Source organism: Mustela erminea, chromosome 10 (genome assembly GCF_009829155.1).
Source record: "Mustela erminea isolate mMusErm1 chromosome 10, mMusErm1.Pri, whole genome shotgun sequence".
Lineage (NCBI taxonomy): Eukaryota > Metazoa > Chordata > Mammalia > Carnivora > Mustelidae > Mustela > Mustela erminea.
In genome coordinates this window covers 93,034,662-93,046,796 of record NC_045623.1, presented here as the reverse complement: position 1 = coordinate 93,046,796, position 12,135 = coordinate 93,034,662, and the positions used below count along the sequence as shown (strand labels likewise).

The following is a 12,135-nucleotide window of genomic DNA, read 5'->3' as shown; positions in this document are numbered from 1 at the left end:
CTCTCAATTAATCCTAAAAGCAATCCTAAGAACTAGTTATTACCAGTCTTCTAGTCTACAGATAAGAAAACTGAGATTCAGGAAAGTTAAACAAATTTGCCCAGACTCACAGTGGGAATAAAAGGCAGAACTGGGAATTCAGTCCAAGTCTCTATGATGTCTTCTCCTGGATATATCATTTTATCTATCCTTAATCATTATTCAGTCTAATTCAACTTGTTTCAGTTTTTATATTCTGCATCCCAGTGACTAGCAGTAGTAGTCTCTTGCATGGCAGCTCCGATATACATCTGCTGAAGACGTTGTTCCTGTGTGTCAGAGCTAAGGGAAAGCTAACAGTCGTTAGCTGGAGTAATCCTGGCAAAAAGAATCCCAACACAAGGTCCCTTCTCAAAAACTCTTTTTCATTTTTTTCCAAAGAGTAGGGGAGAGCCTCCAATGCTACAGCAGACTAGCCCGAGGGAGAGATGCAAAGAAATCTTTTCATCAAAGAGATGGAAAGGCAAGTCTTCCCAGGATCTGGTTACAGCAATGCAGAGACCATGCAGTTCTCACTGCAGCAAAATCCCGGGCTGACAGCTGAGCTACATCAGGCCACATGAAGCTGTTTTAAAACAAACAAACAACAACAACAAAAACCCAGAAGCACTTAAATCCTAAACATGCCTCTAAACAACCACAGGAAACGGACACAGGACAAAAGAGTGGGATTCAGTTAAAGCAGTTTAAGAGTTAAATCCATAGAACGACTCACATGACAGCACAGCTCCTACGGGCAGCTCACGCCTCCCACTCGGTTTACCTTTTTTCCACATAGAAAAGGTAAGCTGTTTTCTCAGTTCCCAGAGAATCGGATACCCTTCAAATGTTTCTCAGCCTGCTAGATGGCTACACCAGGACATAGGAATGACGCAGCAACAACCCCCTCTAACAGCAGGAAGGGAATCAGGGACTAGAAAAAGAAATGAGTAGCTGAGAATGATCTTCCTTCCCGGTCCAAACACCACAGGCTTGTCCTACTTATACAAGCAAGAGAAGTGACTATGCCATGACACTCATCCCAAACCTTTTCTTCCTCTTTCAGACCAGGGTTAACTAAGCTTTTAAATTTAATTCCATTTAATTTTGCTCTTGTGTCCTTCAGACAAGTTGCTTCATGGTTTTCTCATTTGTAAAATGGGACTAAATATGCAAAATTCTAGACTCTACCTCTCACACAGGAATGTTATTTGAAGGAAATGGTATTGAAGGTACTTGCAAAAGTTAAAAACATAACAATAGCCAACATTTATTTTATGTTTACTTGGCGTCATTCTAAGCCCTCTGCATCAACTCCCTTACTTCTCACAACACTAGGAGGCAGATACTATTAACCCTATTTTTCAGATGAGTAAACTGAGGCACAAAGAGGTAGAGTTTCCTGAGTTTATACAAAAATCACATGGTAGAGCTGGAATTCAAACCCAGGTCACATTAGTCAGTAAATGTGAGTGGTATTACTAAACTTAAAAAATTGTAATGTATAATGAAAATTATGTTAGGAAAGGATAGCATATAGCTTAAAGAAGCAAACACAATAACTTAGCCAAACATCAATATCCAAATTCTACTTTGTTCTCACCACTATATACCTTCGTCCGTACACACTCTGAACTCAGCATGTAACAGATATATGTATTTGTCACAGAGGATCTGGAGTCAAACAGACCTAGTCACATATGTGACAGCATGTCGCCAGCAGTATGGGCAAGTTACTCAACTGTGTTTCAGTGTCCCCACTGATAAAACAGGGATAATAGCTACCACGTAGAATTATTTAAAGAAGGACTAAATGCATTATAAAATCATCTGAGGATAGCAGCTGGCATTATAGGAAGTGCTAACCGAATGTCATTAGCTACTATTGTTAATATCATTTCACTCTGCCATTTTACCTATTTTTCATATAAATAAACGCTTTAAAAAATGTGCTTCAAAGCCGCCACATCATTTTGAAATAGGCAATCTGTACTGGCTTTCACATTTCAGTATCTCCATAGTTCAATAATATTTTCTAGTACATTTATAATCCAGGGAACATGCTAGTGATGTAGCTTCTACCATTCTGAAGACATAGCTGCAGTATTTCTTCCATATCAAACGACATACCGCAAACTCTTCTCTCTTAACAAAAATTGCCAGACTTCTCTCAATATGAATTATCACATTTCTGACTAATCTGTAAACTGACTCTGAGACTCACTGTGAATGGCTTTTTATCAAAACACCTCAAATTAAAATAGTAGTATCTTTTCCGAAGTTACTTACTTCTCCTCATTTGACAAATCTGAAGCCCAAAGCATAAAGTGACTCGCTCAAGTCTATGTAGCTAAAGATGACAAAAACTGAACCAGAACCTCCAAACTCACTTAGTCCAGAACTCTTTATCATCTCTCTGCGCTGAGTAATTCCATTTCCTGTACAGGAAGGTGATAAACATCTGAGAACAGAGTATGACTCAAATCTCTAAGGCCAAAAAAATGTTTGGGATACAAGGCCTCCATGACCATTTAACAGAGCAAAACAGCAACAAAAAGTGGCATTACTCAATACTGTTTCCTTCTCAGAAAATCATGTCATCTCAAACCTTCGCTTTCCTACATCTGTGTAATCCTACCCCACATTTGCTAACGCCACTACCTCCGAGCTAATCTCTGCAACTTTCTGAAACTGTCATGGCAAAGTCAAGTCAAAATCCTAATAACAAACTTCAGGGAACTGTCCCCGTCCCGTGTTATTATAGCAAATACTCCTGAAAATAAGTGGGGCTTAGAAATTCTACTATTCTGAGATTCTCAGTGTAATTATTTTTTGCTGTGACAGAATCTGATGTGGGTTTTTTTTTCCCCCCAGAAATAATCTTCCATAAAAATACTAAAATAAGAGAGAAGACATCAAAGTTTTCTTGTGAAGGCCACTTACCCGATATTCATTAAACTTTCCCATATTTTCTGGAGTATTTCAAATCTCACATGAGTTTACCAAAGAACTTAATTCATAACACTCTTTCCAAAAGTCTGCTCTAAAAAAGAAATGTCTGCCTTTGTGTACTACAGTGTTTGAGCAGAGTCAAGAGCAGAAGTGGGCAATCCATTTTACAAACAAGCCGCAGCAGGATTAGGGAGAGAGGAAGAGAAAGAACAGGAAGACTAGCAAGTCAAATCAATTATTTACTTAAAAGTCCACAGGGTACAGAGCACTATGAGATGCACAGTGCCAACCTGCTCCGCCCCTTCTCTGCTAGTCAGTACAGGCCCCGAGATGAACACCAGAGTCCAACCACCAGCCAAGTTGCAGGTAAAATGGCCTTACCAGGCTCAATGGGGCCAGACACGCATATTTTTAACTCCAAGTCAAAGAAGGAAGGTTCAAGGAAGATGATCAATACCTTAAATATTGACAAGAGATTATGGAAGACAAAGGCTATGAAAATGACTGAATATACGGACACTGGGACTTTTGAAAGGGCATTTACAGTAAAGTGTTGGAGACAGAAACCAGACAGGAAGGGTGTTAAAGAACAAGGAATACGAAAGAAAAGGCTGCACAGAGAATGCTCTGGTTTTAGATGTTTGAGAGTAAAAGGAAAAAAATATGGCAATAACTCTAGGAGCCAGAGGGCAGGGGGATTTTACTTACTTAGGATAGAGAAGACCTCAGTGTATTCCTAATCTGAAAGGAAGGACTCAATAAAGAGTGCAAGGAAAGCAATCGACAGATGGAAGACAGACAGCAATCAGTAAGAGTGAGGCTGCAGACAAAGTGCATACTAGGGAACGGGGTGGTAAAGAAAAGTGATCCTTGTGGATCCTGAAAGTCACCGAACACAATGAGAACAGAGGACAGCAAATGGTAGGGACTTTGAAAAATCAGTAGCCATGCAAAAATGGCAAAAAATGATCTAGAAGCAACAGTGAAGGGCCAGAAGTATATGAATTGCTCCCCAGCTCAAGGAATGAAAAAATATTCAATCAGCAAAAATACGAATGGTAGCATTCATTAGAGGAAAAAAAAAAACTTGTTTTCACTTGTGTTAGGAGATGGAGGAAATGTTGGGAGAGAAGGTTAAAAACCTAGGACTTTAATCACATTTGTGCACATGTTCTACTAGACCAAATACAAGCAGCCGGTAAAGAAACAGCAGGAATGTGGTGGAGAGGGGTGGGGCTGAGCTTTAGAATATGGAGAAGAGAGAATATTGAAGAAATAAATTATCAACAGCGCACATTAATAAAAGCTAAAAACTTTTGTGGCTGTGGATAATAGGGAGAATTAAGAAAGGCAGATACCCATCCCCCCAAAAAGTGCTAGTTATCAATGACCACTAGTCTCCAGCACTAACTACGCTTCCAAGCAGACTGGCCTTCAAATCCCACTTTCCCAGAAGCTGGACCCTGAAACTTCCTTAGATGTCATTTGCCAGACTAGCTCTTTGCCGAATTATATCAGCAGGCTGTTTGTTTTCTGAATTGGACATTTATTTTTATGAAGGATTTTTTGAAAGCTTTGTACGAAAGGATATGAGAGACATTATCCAAGATAAGTGACTGTCCTTGACTAGAACTAGGGCTAGATCATATTTGGTCTTCGTTTTTTGTTTGTTTTTTTAAGACAGATTTATTTATTTATTTATTTGACAGAGAGAGAGAGACAGCAAGAGAGGGAACACAAGCAGGGGGAGTGGGAGAGGGAGAAACAGGTTTCCCACCGAGCAGGGAGCCTGACACAGGGCTGAATCCCAGAACCTCAGGATCATGACCTGAGCTGAAGGCAGACACTTAATGATTGAACCCCACATTTGGCCTTCGAAGCCCTCCTCCCACCACTCTTGCACACACAGGATGGAAAAGGCTAGATAACACCAGTTAATATGTGGTTAGCACATCAATGATTTGAGTTACCACCTAATCAATTATTTCTTTCCCTCTCCTTATTCCTATTCTTATGACCTCTAATCCAAGAACAGAGTAGAAGAAAGAACATGGACTTTATGTCACATTAACAGAGAATCCTAATTCTACTGCTCCCTGAGGAACATTTCTTAAACCCCTATGAGCTTCAGTTTCCTCATCTGTAAAGGAGGAGTAACAATACCTATTTCATGAGGCAGTTTGAAACCCTGAAGAGTTAGCAGACATCAGGTGTAAAATGCTAACGAAATGATAGATAATATATTCTACTATAACATCCTGCAATGACAAAAACTGAAAGACTATTTTAACTAGATCATGATAAATTAAACCATCCAAGGCGAACCAGTGTATTGCCACACTGTCTGGTCAATGTATGCAGGACAAATTCCCCTAAATGAAAACATTCTAAAGCCACCAATGCATCCCCCAAATTCCTCCATACTTGACAGCTCATCGAACTAACAACATTATTATTTATTAGGATACAATTTCTGTAACTAATAACTTATGCAAAATATTTAATGGTTTGAAATGTACCATATACATTTTATATATATATATAACCCCCAAATGAATGTTTCCAAAATAAAAGAAACCTTTTAACTCCCACTTCAATCCCAAGTCAATTTTAGAGACTCTCAACATATCTCAAATAAATGGTGTCACGGGGTCCCTGGGTGGCTCAGTCGGTTAAGCACCGGATTCTTGGTTTGGGCTCAGATCACAATCTCGGGATCATGAGAAGGAGCCCATGTCTGGCTCAGGGCTCAGCAGGGAGTTTGCTTGAGATTCTCACCCTCTCCCTCTGCCCCTCCCCTGCTCACGCCCTCTAAAATAAATAAAATCTTTAATAAACAAATGGCGTCATAAAAGCATGTGGATATAGAGTGATATTTAGCAGAGAATGAGGCAGAAAGGATGCCCCAGTGTCCCCTTCTCCAACTTCAGTTAACTAGCTATCACAAATGCCCCCCAGTTCCACCAAACTCATAATCTTACATTTACCTTTCTTTATCCACATCATTAACTCCTATCTCTTCCTTCTTCAAAACTTTTAATATACTCCTTTTTTTTTTTAAGTTCCTAAATTCAGGTCCTGATAGTACACATCTGAATTTCTACAAAAATCCTTAACTGGCCTCCTTTCCAATTAACACCTCCTTGATTAATCAGTCTACAATTCTGTACTGATCAGTGCCTTACCTTTATAAACCTTCAGTGGTTCCTAAATGGTAGCAAGATCAATTCCAAATCCCCTAGTATAGTCTTCAAGACCGTTCATAATTCAAGCTTTACCTCACTCAACTCATCTCCTCCTTGTCCATAATCTAAACTCTATTACTGGAGCAGACAAGTATCCTTTTGCTTTTTTCACAGTTCCACAGAAAGTGGTTTATTGTCTTTAGAACAAAATACGATGCTTTCACAACGCTCATTAGTGAAAAACTGTTACAACTTTTAGAACAAAAAGGCTGAAAACTTTTCAAAGCATTATTTTGTCAGCTGATGAAGCAGGCACTCAGCACAGAAAGCTTCCCACCTGCAAGCTTGTGGAGCCAGAGGAGTCCGATTAGATCCAGCTGAGGGCTTAGAAGCGGGGCTTGCGCTCGCACCCACTGTACGGGAGTGTCAAGTCTGACCTCCTGGCCCTGAGGCCCTCGATGCTCCCCATTCACTGCCCACTGGCAGCTCCTTACCACCCCTCGCCTCACAATCTGAGACACAGCTCTCAGAGGATGGACGGAGCGGCCTGGCTGACACCCAAGCCGATCCAGGCAGGGAAAAATGGTGACCCTCCTCTAGTGGCCTCAGATGCCCCTTCCACAACAGAAGTCCCCACTTTTGGACTCCCTCCCCTCCCCTAGGGATATCGCCTGGGGCCAAAGTAGCTGTTTAGTAGGAGAGGAGGAGGTGAGAGGCCGCATTCCCTCCCAGGCATCTCTCTGGTGGATGGAGACCTATATAGGTGTATTTACTTGTTAGGTGTTACAGGCAGGGCCGGCAAGGCCCCAAGATACTTTGTGGGCAACACTGGCCAGCAGAGAGACTGGCACTATCCAAGGAGAGCCAGAGGCCCCATGCCCGGTGCCATTACTTCAGATTCTAGTCTGGCTGTGGGGTCGGCATGCCCGGTAGAGACCAAGTAGGGGGCTACCAGCAACTACAGATGTCTGCGGCAGGGAAACAAAGTTGCCAGCTCGTGGCAGCCCCAACAATGATCCTTAGGGGCAGAGCAGACAAGTATTCTTAGGTCTGATCAATAACCCACGTTTCTCCCAATCTCAGTATCTTTGTTGTTTTGTTGCTCTGGCCTGGAAAACCATTCCCTCCTTTCTGACTTTCCACGTCGTATCTACCCATCATCGTCAAACTCTAGTCTAACTGCCTCCATGGAGACCTCACAGACCTCTTCTGCCCAGACTAATCTCAGTAAATTCTTCCCTGTAGCTTAACAGACCTCCTAGAGCAGTTACCACTCATTGTACCATAGATTTGGTAGCATTTTCACCAAAGAATACTAAATCTTCCATAAGGCTAAATTATTCAATACAAAGACTTTCATCTGAGAGAATGCCCTTTCCCTTCTGTTTTAAAATGTTCCATCTTGGGGCACGTGGGTGGCTCAGTTAGTTGAGTGACTGCTTTCGGCTCAGGTCATGATCCTGGAGTCCCAGGATCGAGTACCACACAGGGCTCCCTGCTCAACAGGGAGTCTGCTTCTCCCTCTGACCTTTCTCCACTCATCCTCTCTGTCTCATTCTTTCGCCTTTCTCTCTCAAATAAATAAAATCTTTTAAAAAATAAAATAAAATAAAAAATAAATAAAATGTTCTATCTTTTCTGATACAATTGTATCAGATGAAAAGGTAGTTTTTCCTTAAAAGTTCTTCTGAAATATGAATGGCTTATCAAATGAAAACTCCAGAATCACCAGCCAGTATCATCACCCCTTCTGGCATTAACATATAATCCAATATTGTCATGGAACCGTTGCAAAAAACAGGTACTGTTTCCCCAGTTACAATGTTAAATTCCTTAGAACAAGGGCTATATATGGCACTTCTTTTGTCTTCTTGTTTTGTCCACATTAATTAGCCCTGGGTTAAATACATAACGGGTACTATAAATTAAATAGAATTGACTAAATTACTGGCCTTTTTTTTTTTAAGATTTTGTTTATTTCTTTGACAGACAGAGATTAGAAGTAGGCAGAGAGGCAGGCAGAGAGAGGGGGAAGCAGGCTCCCTGCTGAGTGGAGAGCCCGATGCAGGGCTTGATCCCACGACCCTGGGATCACGACCCTGGGATCACGACCTGAGCCAAAGGCAGAGGCTTTAACCCACTGAGCTACCCAGGCGCCCCAATTACTGGCCTTTAAATCTGATGTGAAACTGACCAAATACGTAAATGAAGCCTGTGTTCCTTGTCTCCTCTCTACCTCTCTTCCCTAGATTCTCTGCACTCCTCTCAACTTACCCACTTAACAGCCATCTACTTCTCCTATTTCTGCCCTAATCCACTCCTCTTGCCTTTTATGATCGGAAATTTTATCCCTCCACCTTACCTTATTATTTTCCTCCCTCCTCCATTAACCACCTCACTACTAAGCCATCTCTTTTTTCATCATACTGCTTTACGATCCTGATAGTCTCTTTCAAGTCATGATGGAATTCAGTTTTAAAACGAGTCTAACATAATCATCAGTCTTCAAGTTCCCTGCAAAAATAAATTTCAGCATATGCTAGAAAGTATCTAATTTTATCAAATTATATTAAGAATATCTCACATCGTACTCCAGTACAGCTGTGGCAGAAAGTATAAAAACTGGTATTCCTGAGGGCCTGAGCAGCTCAGTTGGTTGAGGGCCCCACTCCTGGTTTTTGTTTTTGGGGGGTTTTTTTAAAAAAGATTTTATTAATTTATTTGACACAGAGAGAAAGACCACAAGTAGGCAGAGAGGGAGGCAGAGAGAGGGGGAAGCAGGCTGCCTGCTGAGCAGAGAGCCTGATGTGGGGTTCAATCCCAGGACCCTGAGATCATGACCTGAACCAGAGGCAGAGGCTTAACCCACTGAGCCACCCAGGTGCCCCCCACTCTTGGTTTTGGCTCAGGTCAAGGTCTCAGGGGTCCTGGGACAGGGCCCCACCTCAGGTTCTGAACATTCCACAAGGAGTCTGCTTTAAGATTCCTGCTCTCTCCCCTCTCCCCCTCCCCTTCTCTGTCTCTCTCTCCCAAGTAAACCTGTAAAATACAACAACTGGTATTCCCAATACAAACCTACCGGCAACTACTACTTTGTTACACAAACAGCCTAAACTACCTCCACAGTATCTTACCTATTCAGTCAGCTTTTGTATACTCTGGAACAGTCTTCCTTTTTTTTTTTTTTTTTTAAGATTTATTTATTTATGTATTTATTTGACAGGCAGAGATCACAAGTAGGCAGAGAGGCAGGCAGAGAGAGAGAGGAGGAAGCTGACTCTCTGCTGTGCAGAGAGCCCAATGCGGATCTCGATCCCAGGTCCCTGGGATCATGACCTGAGCCGAAGGCAGGGGCTTTAACCCACTGAGCCACCCAGGTACGCCCAGTCTTTCATTTTAAAGATATTTAATACTTCTTTAGGTTAATCAAGATCTAAAAATGATATTCTTCCTCTCCTAGGAAACATAAGCCAACGCTGACCTCATTTACTTAGGGAAGAATGATCTGAAATGCACATAGTTCATAAAAGCTTATGCTCATTGTAACGGTCAGTTGCAAGCTCAGGCGTCTAATTCCACCTTGGCATTCATCAGCTGTGTTTACTTTAGGCATCCTGATCTCCTTTCTTAAGGAATTTTTATCTATTAAATGGGGATAATAATAGTATCTACCCCAAGGAACTGTTGAGAGAAAGATTAAATAAAGATATAAAATGCACTTGAATACAGCAGCTGGCATATAGTTAATAATGTTAGGTTTTATTATTTATTGTTCATCCTCAATGACACAGAATCCATAGAAAATTTTCAACTCTAATTCTGCTTTTTCACTGATACTGGATACAAATCACCAACATGACCTAAATAAGATAAACACCCCCAGGTGATCAGAAGGACATACATTTGTGATAAAGCTGTTCCAGGGTTTTAAAGAGCCAAAAATTAACTACATTTATCTTGCTCAGCATTTAACTTACCCAGTTAACTTGAAACTGGATAAAACCAGGTATTTCTTTACTTTTAGAAACAGGATATGGGGGCGCCTGGGTGGCTCAGTGAGTTAAAGCCTCTGCCTTTGGCTCAGCTCATGGTCCCAGGATCCCGCTTCCCTCTCTCTCTCTGCCTGCTTGTGATCTCTCTCTTTGTCAAATAAATAAAATCTTAAAAAAAAAAAAAAAAAGGATATGTTGTCAGACCCAGATGGATGGTACCAATTTTCTATCTGAACTCTTCTGCCTCCACAGAAAGGCCACACACATAAGGCCTGGGTAAATGGGTCAGCAAAATATATTTCATCTTTTAATTATAATGAGTTCAAATCTGTTCCTATATATATATATTTGCCTCTCAGCAGACTAAAAATATTCTTTCCCTTTTAAAAAAAAACTGTCTTTTAGACAGAAAAAAAGAGACTATTAAAATTTACAAATAAGATACTGTTATTAATACAAGATAATGTTCTCATTAGACTTTCAACTCAATCAAGAGTACAAGTTAAACAAGTTATATTCAAGCAATGATTTTTATTTACAGGTTCAAAATAAGTGCTGTTAACTCAAGTCATGTTGGGAAGCAAGAATCTCTTCCAGGAATGCCACCAAGGCTCAAAACCTTTTTGAAATTCTATTTGCAGATTCTCAAAGATGAACCTCACACACAAAATTCCTAGTCTCACCTCTTAGAATTACATCTCATTTATGACCAAAAACCATACAGATTACTCACTTCATTCACCAGACTTGCTTATCTCCAAAAGTTAAATATAACTCCCCTGAAATGAAGACTTATCAGGATTAAGAATGTGCAATATGCTCTAAAAGCAAATTCAAAAGAAGTATAGCACAGCTTAGAAATCTCATTAAAATAAATATATATTTATTTCCCATTTTGGAAACGTCTGGTATTTGTTTCTATTTTTATTTTTTTAAGATTTTATTTATTTGACAGAGAGAGAGAGATCACAAGTTGGCAGAAAGGCAGGCAGAGGGAGAGGGAGAAGCGGGCTCTCCACTGAGCAGGGAGCCCAATGTGGGGCTTGATCCCAGGACCCTGGGACCATGACCTGAGCTGAAGGCAGCTGCTTAACCAGATGCACCACCAGGCACCCCTGGTATTTGTTTTTTTAAAAAAGCAGTCATATTACCCTATAGATACCCCTCAGAGATGACCATAAAACCAGAGTTAATGAAAATGGAAGTCTGAAATATCATACCAGATCTACACAAAAGCAACAAAATGATATTGTGGGTAACAACTGAAATTATTTAATTGAAACAATTGAACTATGCTGCTTCCGTAACACTGGCTCCCAGAGTGCCTCTGAAGGAACAGTGTTTAATATGGTTATTTATATCCATCCTTCTTGAAAATTTACATTTGGTTCATGCTGGTTTGGGTAAACTAGAATTCTCCAAAAGAAGGAACTTCCAAGTTATCTTTTGGGAAAACAAACAAACAAACAAAAACCAAACTTGTCTTTTGTTCTTTTTTTCATTGTTTAAAGGGATGGATTTGGGGGCGCCTGGATGGCTCAGTGGGTTAAGCCTCTGCCTTCGGCTCAGGTCATGATCTCAGGGTCCTGGAATTGAGCCCTGCATGGGGCTCTATGCTGGGCAGGGAGCCTGCTTCCCCCTCTCTCTCTGCCTGCCTCTTTCCTACTTGTGATCACTCTGTCAAACAAATAAATCTTTTTTTAAAAAGAGAGAGCTGGATTTGGAGTAAGAGAGGAAATTATCCCAGCTTAGTTCACCTAAACCTGACACATCCTGCTCCAAGTACCTGGACTGTAATCTACTTAGCACACACTTCAAAATTCGGTTAATATTTTTCTCCTAAAGAAAAAAAAAATCTGGCATAGAGGTAATTTATGCCAATATTTCAGCAACTGTCAATCAAAATTTTCTAAAAATCCCAAATTTGACACTCGACAGCTTTGTGACACTGGGTAAGATACACAGTTTCTCTGTGTCCCAGTTCCTAA

The 12,135-nt window shown here is 40.7% G+C and overlaps 1 protein-coding gene across 4 annotated transcripts in view; it reads right to left on the bottom strand.

Moving 5' to 3' along the window:
* The window catches only part of LUZP1 (leucine zipper protein 1), a 102,065-nt gene that overhangs the window by 74,813 nt on the left and 15,117 nt on the right, over positions 1-12,135 (bottom strand). The window contains exon 2 of one of the 4 annotated variants that reach the window (XM_032303216.1): positions 111-321. The exons of the other annotated variants lie outside the window; for them this stretch is intronic. The gene's annotated coding sequence lies outside the window, so the exon portion shown is untranslated. The remainder of the gene's footprint in view (positions 1-110; positions 322-12,135) is intronic. 4 annotated transcript variants of the gene reach the window in all.